At 43.2% G+C, this 6,984-nt stretch overlaps 1 non-coding gene across 1 annotated transcript; it reads right to left on the reverse strand.

The window, feature by feature from the left end:
- Positions 1 to 3,907: 3,907 nt before the first annotated feature.
- Positions 3,908 to 4,013, reverse strand: LOC115070799. The gene has a single exon (XR_003849928.1). It is a non-coding gene; the product is annotated as a U6 spliceosomal RNA (small nuclear RNA).
- Positions 4,014 to 6,984: the final 2,971 nt, after the last annotated feature.

Genomic DNA, 6,984 nt, shown 5'->3' on the forward strand with positions numbered 1-6,984 from the left:
GGCAGTTGGGCATAATGGTCTAATAAGAAGTTCTGCTGATGAAGCTGACCTCATTCCACACATTCACCTCGTCTCCTACCATGGAGGAAGATTTGTTATTATTACTGCCATTATTGTGGTAGGTAGCAGTAGAAAGTGTGATATATAAAAAAGTAATCTCAGCACTCAGTAGGCTTGAGGCAGGAGGACTACCATGAGTTCCAGACCAACTTGGACTACAGTATGAGACCCTGTCTCAAAAACTGAAAGGAAGGAAAGGAGGGAAGAAGGGAGGGAAAAAGAGAGGAGAGAAAAAGTAAAGAAGGAAGGGAGGGAGGGGAAAAGAGGGAGGGAAAAGAGGGAGAGAAGGAAGGAAGGAAGGAAGGAAGGAAGGAAGGAAGGAAGGAAGGAAGGAAGGAAGGAAGGAAGGAAAGGAGGGAGGGAGGGAGAGAGGGAGGGAGGGAGGAAGACGCTCTTTCCCTTGCCATCCCTTCACACCGGAGCCCCTTCTTGGAACATTAGTACTCGGGAGACATGAGACAGCACTCTGCTCTAAGGGGAAGCAAAACCATTCTTTACAGATACACATGGTAATTCTGGGGGCTTCCCAAGGCTGCTGGGTTTATTTCTCCTCTGAGTTATGCTGAAAACCCCAGACCCTGAAGAAGAAGCTGGCTGGTGCTGCCTTCAGCGTGTGGTTTATTTTCAAGCCTCTCATCTCAGGCTTGTCAGCAGATGAGAGGCCATCTTGAATGGCACCAGTAATTACTGGAACTATCCAGGCCCACAGTGAGTGCCAGTTGCCATGACACTGCTTTAAATTGTTCCTGCACTGACACATCTTGTCACACTGTCACATGCTGCTCCCATGCACAGAGACCACATTTATCTTGTCCTCCTGTTTGCTGACTGATGCTTAAGCTCTGCACCAGAAATAGAGCTCTGTCACCCAGGGAGCAAATCCATGTGGGTGCCACAGCCTGCCTTCTTCATCTATAAGGTACAGGGATTGGAAACGCCTGTCCTAGGAAACAAGCGACCCAAGCTCTACTCACAGTTCTCCACTGTGTGCTTTGGGCAAAGGCTTTAATCTTTCTGTGCCTTGGACTCCTCACCTGTACCATGAAAAAGATGGAATGAATGTCTCCCTGGTCCCTTCCTGTTGTAAGCACTCTGATCACTTAGTTCCCTTTCCCAGCAGCTGAGGCTCAGCTGAACTGCAACATCAAAGCCCAAGTGAGGCAATTCCTGTAAGCCCTTGCATGGCCCTCCCAGGCTGACTGTTTCTGAAACTCCCCTCTAGCACCTGGGGGCTGGAAGGGATTTGTTTTGAGTTAATTCCCTGGCAAGATGCCACTTGCCTTGCAAGAGGTCCCCTCTGATGTGCTTGGGGGACTTGTGTTCAGCTCAGGTTGAGTCACTGTTTACTTTAGAAATGCTCTGTTCTTGGCATAGTCCCAGATACCATGCTCATAGCTTTAGTCTCAAAGTTAGCTCTCCATCTGAAGAAAGCAAGTTCTACATTTAGAGAAAGACATACATGCAAAGCTGGCCTCCAGACCTGTTTTCTAGAGTAGCATCTCATGGGACTGAGAAGTAGGAGAAAGCAACTCCCATACCTGTCTAACCAGCATGCAGCTGGTATCTCTCACTGGCCGGAATACAAATAAGGTCACCTTTCCATTTCTGCTTCTGTTGCTCAGACCCCTAGCACCCACATGCTGGCTGCAGGAACTGGGCTCCCACCTTCAAATTCTCCTTTTCACCCTATATCAGTATTTCTAGGCATCTTCAATTGGGATGTCATGCATATCCACAAAACATGCCCTGGAAACACCAGTGACAAGGACATTAGGGTGTTATGGCATAACCAGATGCACAAGTCATAGGGAAACAAAATCTTGGGCCTCAATAACAATATCTTTGTTAATTAAATTGTTTGTTTCAGCAGTCTGTCGTGTTCCAGGTTGGCCTTGAATTCACTGTGCAGTCAAGGATTCTTTTGCCTCCACCTCTTGGATACTGGGATTACAGATATATACCACCAACCCAGTTTTATGCTGTGCTGGGAATGGAACCCAGGGCTTGCTAGGCATCCTAGGCAAAAACTCTACCAGCTAAGCCACATCCCCAGCCCCTATTGCTTGGTTGTTTGAGACAGGGGGTCATGTAGCCCAGACTAGCCTCAAACTCCTGATCCTCCTGACTCTGCATAACTCCCATTCAATAGAAAAGATAACCCCAAAGAGTTCTAGTTTAATTTCTATTGCTGTGATAAAACACTGACCAAAAACTACTTGGGTAGGAAAAGGTATATTGCATCTTACACTTCCAAGTGGTAGTCCCTCTTTGAGCGATGTCAGGCCAGGAACTCAGGGCAGGAAACTGGAGGCAAGAACTTGGAGTACAGACTATGAAGGAATGCTGTTTACTGGCTTGCTCCTCTGGTCTGTGCTCAGCTTGCTTTCTTATGCAACCTAGGACCACCTACCCAAAGGTGGTACCACCCACAGTGCGCTGGGCCCTCCCAAATTAATCAACAATCAAGAAAATGCCTCACAGACATGGCCAAAGTCCAATCCAATAGAGTAAATTTCCCAGTCAAGGTTCTCCCTCTTCCCAGATGTGTCAAGTTGACAACCAAAGCCAACCATAACAACTGCCCTCCAGGGAAGACACCAGATTTACCTCTAACAGGGTCAATTTATTTCAGGATGCCTTCCCTAGCTCTGAAGCAGGCAAGCTTAAGGAATACCTTAGCAACTTGGGACTCCACTTGGCTTGGGCTATACACATACCCCTCTTTGAACAAAGCACCTAACAGCATGTTAGCAACCAAGAAACCCCAAATGCATTGAGCTTCATGTATAGCTGCTTTAAACAGAAACATGTCATTTCCTTAGTAACCCTTGACATGAACAATTCCTATTCAAATGCATCCTGGAACACAATCTGGGAACTACAAAAATGGGTTGATATGGCCTAGACTGGTTTTGATGCGTATGCAATAAGGCAAACTTGTGTCTTCAAAGTGAACTTTTAGGGATACTCCCCTATTTATGACTTTATGGCTACACATAATTTGGGCATGTATATGATTAAAATCAGCTGCATTATGGGAAGGAGCATGCATAGCAGAGAAATGGTTATATAATCTGTCAATCAAAAGAGAGACACAGCCAAACTATGTCCCTTAGCAATCAAATTCCTCCTTCTTTCTCTTGAACCCCATAAAAGTAACCCTCAAAAAGTAATGAAGCCCTTGAATATTTTCATTCATGTGTCCTGTCAATCTTGACAGTATATTACTTTTTCCCCCTTTTTTCTTAATTTAATTTGTCATATATAAGATTTTTATATATAATCAGTGGCTTTGTGACAGTTTATATTAAAATATTTCATTTATTTTTTTGTAAATTTTTTGGCGGTTTTTTCAAAGGTTTTTTTTTTAGATTTTTTTGGGGGGGATTTTTTAATAATCGGGTTGGTCTTAGCTGCTTCACTGGGTTATTTTATAAAAGAGGAAGAAAAAAAAAAGTCTCCAGCAGGGGAGACATGGATTTATTGTAAATTTTTGGGGGGTGTTTTATTTATTATTTTTATGTATATGAGTATATTGCCTGCATATATAAGGGCACCCATGTCATGCAATGCCTGTGGAGATCGGAGGCCCCTGGAACTGGAGTTACAGATGGTTGTCTGCTGCCATGTGGGTGTTGGGAATCCAGCCTGGGTCCTCTTCAAGAGCAGTCAGTGCTCCTAACCACTGAGCCATCTCTCCAGCACCATAACCGTTTATATTAAAAGTCAGTCAAGTTCATCTAAAATGCTAACCTAGTTATATAGCACATTTGACATTATTGCCCACATGAAAAGGGAAAACAAATGAATTTACAATAACTTTTGGCCATTTTGGATTCTGAAAGTGTTCAAAATGGAATGGTTCAGGAGTTGCATGTTATCCTTATGCACGGGCCATGCTAATCTTCTCTATATTGTTAAATTTTTACTATATGTGCTGCCAACACCAGCATGACTGTATACTTCTGATCTGTACTATCTGTGTGGGCTTTAATTTTATTCTTGAGTAAGAGGCCAAAACCTGACACATCCAGCCCAGAATCTGGCCTCCAGTAACAACTCTATACAGACTCCTGTTCCTTGAATTCTCCTCAGACCAACTTTATTATCCTGATGATTCCTTTTATGAAGTGTGTTAAATAAATCTGTGGCACATAGTTATCATATATTTCATGATAACTATGTTTTTAAATATTTTTATTTATTATTTTTATTTTATGTGTATGAGTATATTGCCTGCATGTATTTAAGTGCACCCATGTCATGCAATGCCCTCCGAGGTCAGAAGAGGATGTCAGATCCCCTGGAATTGGAGTTAAGGACAGTTGTTAGCTGCCATGTGGGTGCTGGGATTCAAACATGGGTGCTCTAGACGAGCAGCCAGTGCTCTTAACCGCTGAGCCATGTCTCCAACCCCAATAACTATGTTTTCACCTCTTGGAAAATTATCCCTTTCCATTTATTTAATAAATAATACTGAGCAACTGTTATAACTGCTTTAATCCACCCAAACTGCTGTAACAAAATACCATAGACTGTGCTGGTTAAACAGCAATAGAAATTTCTTTGTCACAGTTCTGGAGGCTGGGAGACATTAAGCAGAACCTGCTTCCTGGTTGCTTCACAAGCTAGAAGGGGCAAAGGCGCTCCCTGGGCCTTCTCTTCCAAGGAAACTAATCCCATTCATGAGGGCCACACTCTCATAGTCTAATTATCTCCCTCAAGCCCCCAGTTCTCAATGTTGTCATACTGGGGGCTAGCATTTCAACACCTCAGTGGCAGTGTGGGGTACAATCTAGTCTGTAGCAATAGGCAAGGCACTGTGTATGGGCAGATGATGCAACACAGGGTATCTGCCCTAATGGCAGAGGGAGCAAAGATTGTAAGTAAACAAATTCTAGACGATGATTAGAGCAGTGTTACTATGACAGAAATTAATAGGCAAAGGCCTCTCTGAGCAGGTGGCTGTAAGCATCCAGGAACTAAAAGGCCAGGGTGATGAGGGTAGAACCGACCAAAAGAAAGATAGTGTAGATAAGGTCCAAGTGGTAGTGTAGAACTTGAAATTTAATGTCAAGAATCATCACTTACTTAGAACTAAGGAAAACAGAAGCTGTGTGACACAATATCTTAATTATTTTAATATTCAAATCATTGGCTTTCTTTTACTTTCCTTAAAATTAACATCTTACAGATCATGATACATCTCTCTAAAACTAGAAGAAAAAAAAAAAAGAGGGCTGGAGAGATGATGCAGCAGTTAAGAGTACTTGCTGGTCTTCCAGAGAACCCAGTTCAGTTCCCAGCACCCATGTTAGGGGGTTCACAACTGGCTTTAGCTCCAGTTCCAGGGGATCTGACACCCTCTCTGGGCTCTGGTGTAACTCCACTCATGTGCACAGAGACACACACATACACACACATAAATAAGTAAATAAATAAAAATAAATCTAAACAAATATATAATTGGGGCCAGTGAGATGACTCAGCTAGAAAAGGCACTTGCCACCAAGGCTGATGATCTAAGTTTGATCCCCAGAACCCTCATTGTGGAAAAAGAGAACCAACTCCAGAAAGGTGAACTCTGACATCTACATGCACACCATGGCACCCACACAATATGCACATATAAACAAACGAGTGTAATCTTTACAATAAAATAAAAGCTGACCATAGTGCAACCGTATTAACTACTACCCTCAGGTTACTCAGACTTCTCCATTTTCCACTGTGTTGTTTTCCTTTCCCGTACATGCCCCAGCATCCCACACTGTCCCCTCCTTCTCTGTTCCAACTCTCCTGATTTTTTCTTTACTGTGACACTTGTTTTTTCTTGAGACAGGGTCTCCCTGTAGCCCCAGCTGGCCTGGAACTCACTATGTAGACCAGGCTGGGCTTGAACTCACAGAAATCCTCCTGCCAAAGCCTCCCAAGTGCTGGGATTTAAAGGCGTGCATCACTATGCCCGGCCCAACTGTGACATTCTTAAACAGTGACAGTATTTTGTACAAAATCATTTAATCTAAATTTGTCTAATGTTTTCTTTTCAACATTTTATTCATTACTTTTTATTTTAAGTGCATGAGTGCATTGTTTGCCTGTACGTAAATGCGCCCATGTTGTACAGTGCTCTCGGAGGTCACGAAGAGAGCATCAGATTCCCTGGAACTGGAGTGAGGATTGTTGTTAACCACTATATGGGTGCTGGGAATTGAACCTGGGTCCTCTGCAAGAGTAGTCAGTGCTCTTAACTGCTGATCCCTGTCTAATGTTTTCTCATTATTAAAGTGAAGTTATGGATGGGGGGGGCAACAGAGGTTCTCTCTCTTTCTCTCCAACTTTGTCTTTAACAAAGATACAAATTAAGACTTGGCTGAGGCTGAGAAGTGCTTGTGACAATCGGAGGAGGATTTTGTGATATTCCGCAGAGAAAGGGAAGGTTTGTGGACCTGAGGTAGGGGAGAAGAGGTTTTTTTATGCTATTCTGAAGAGAAGGGGAGATGGGATTGTGAGTGAGCAGTCCAAGAGCCTGGCTTCAGCAAAAGATGCTGATAGCGTGTATCAAGTGGTACACAGTGTCCAGCAAAATTGTAATGAGATCAGCTCAGATTTGCTGATACTTCAACTTTTTCTCTGACAGAATAAGTACCATGAAGCTCTGTTGTGGGGCTGGTTTTCAGTAGTGGACATATGTATGATCATTCATAATTATATCTGAATTTATTCCAAGGCTGACAGGAAGCAAATACAGGATTTTAGGCTAAAGACCGGTAGTCCAAGCTGAAGAAACACATTAAAGACTATGGAACTGGGTGTGGTGGCCACTTGCTGTCATCCCATCCTCTCAGAAAGCTGAGGCAGAAGCATCATTTAAGCCCAGAAGTTCAAAGTTAGCTTGGGGAACATAATGAGACTCTCTTTAAA

The sequence above is a fragment of the Nannospalax galili genome, unplaced genomic scaffold, assembly GCF_000622305.1.
Source record: "Nannospalax galili isolate Female #2095 unplaced genomic scaffold, S.galili_v1.0 scaffold150, whole genome shotgun sequence".
NCBI lineage: Eukaryota > Metazoa > Chordata > Mammalia > Rodentia > Spalacidae > Nannospalax > Nannospalax galili.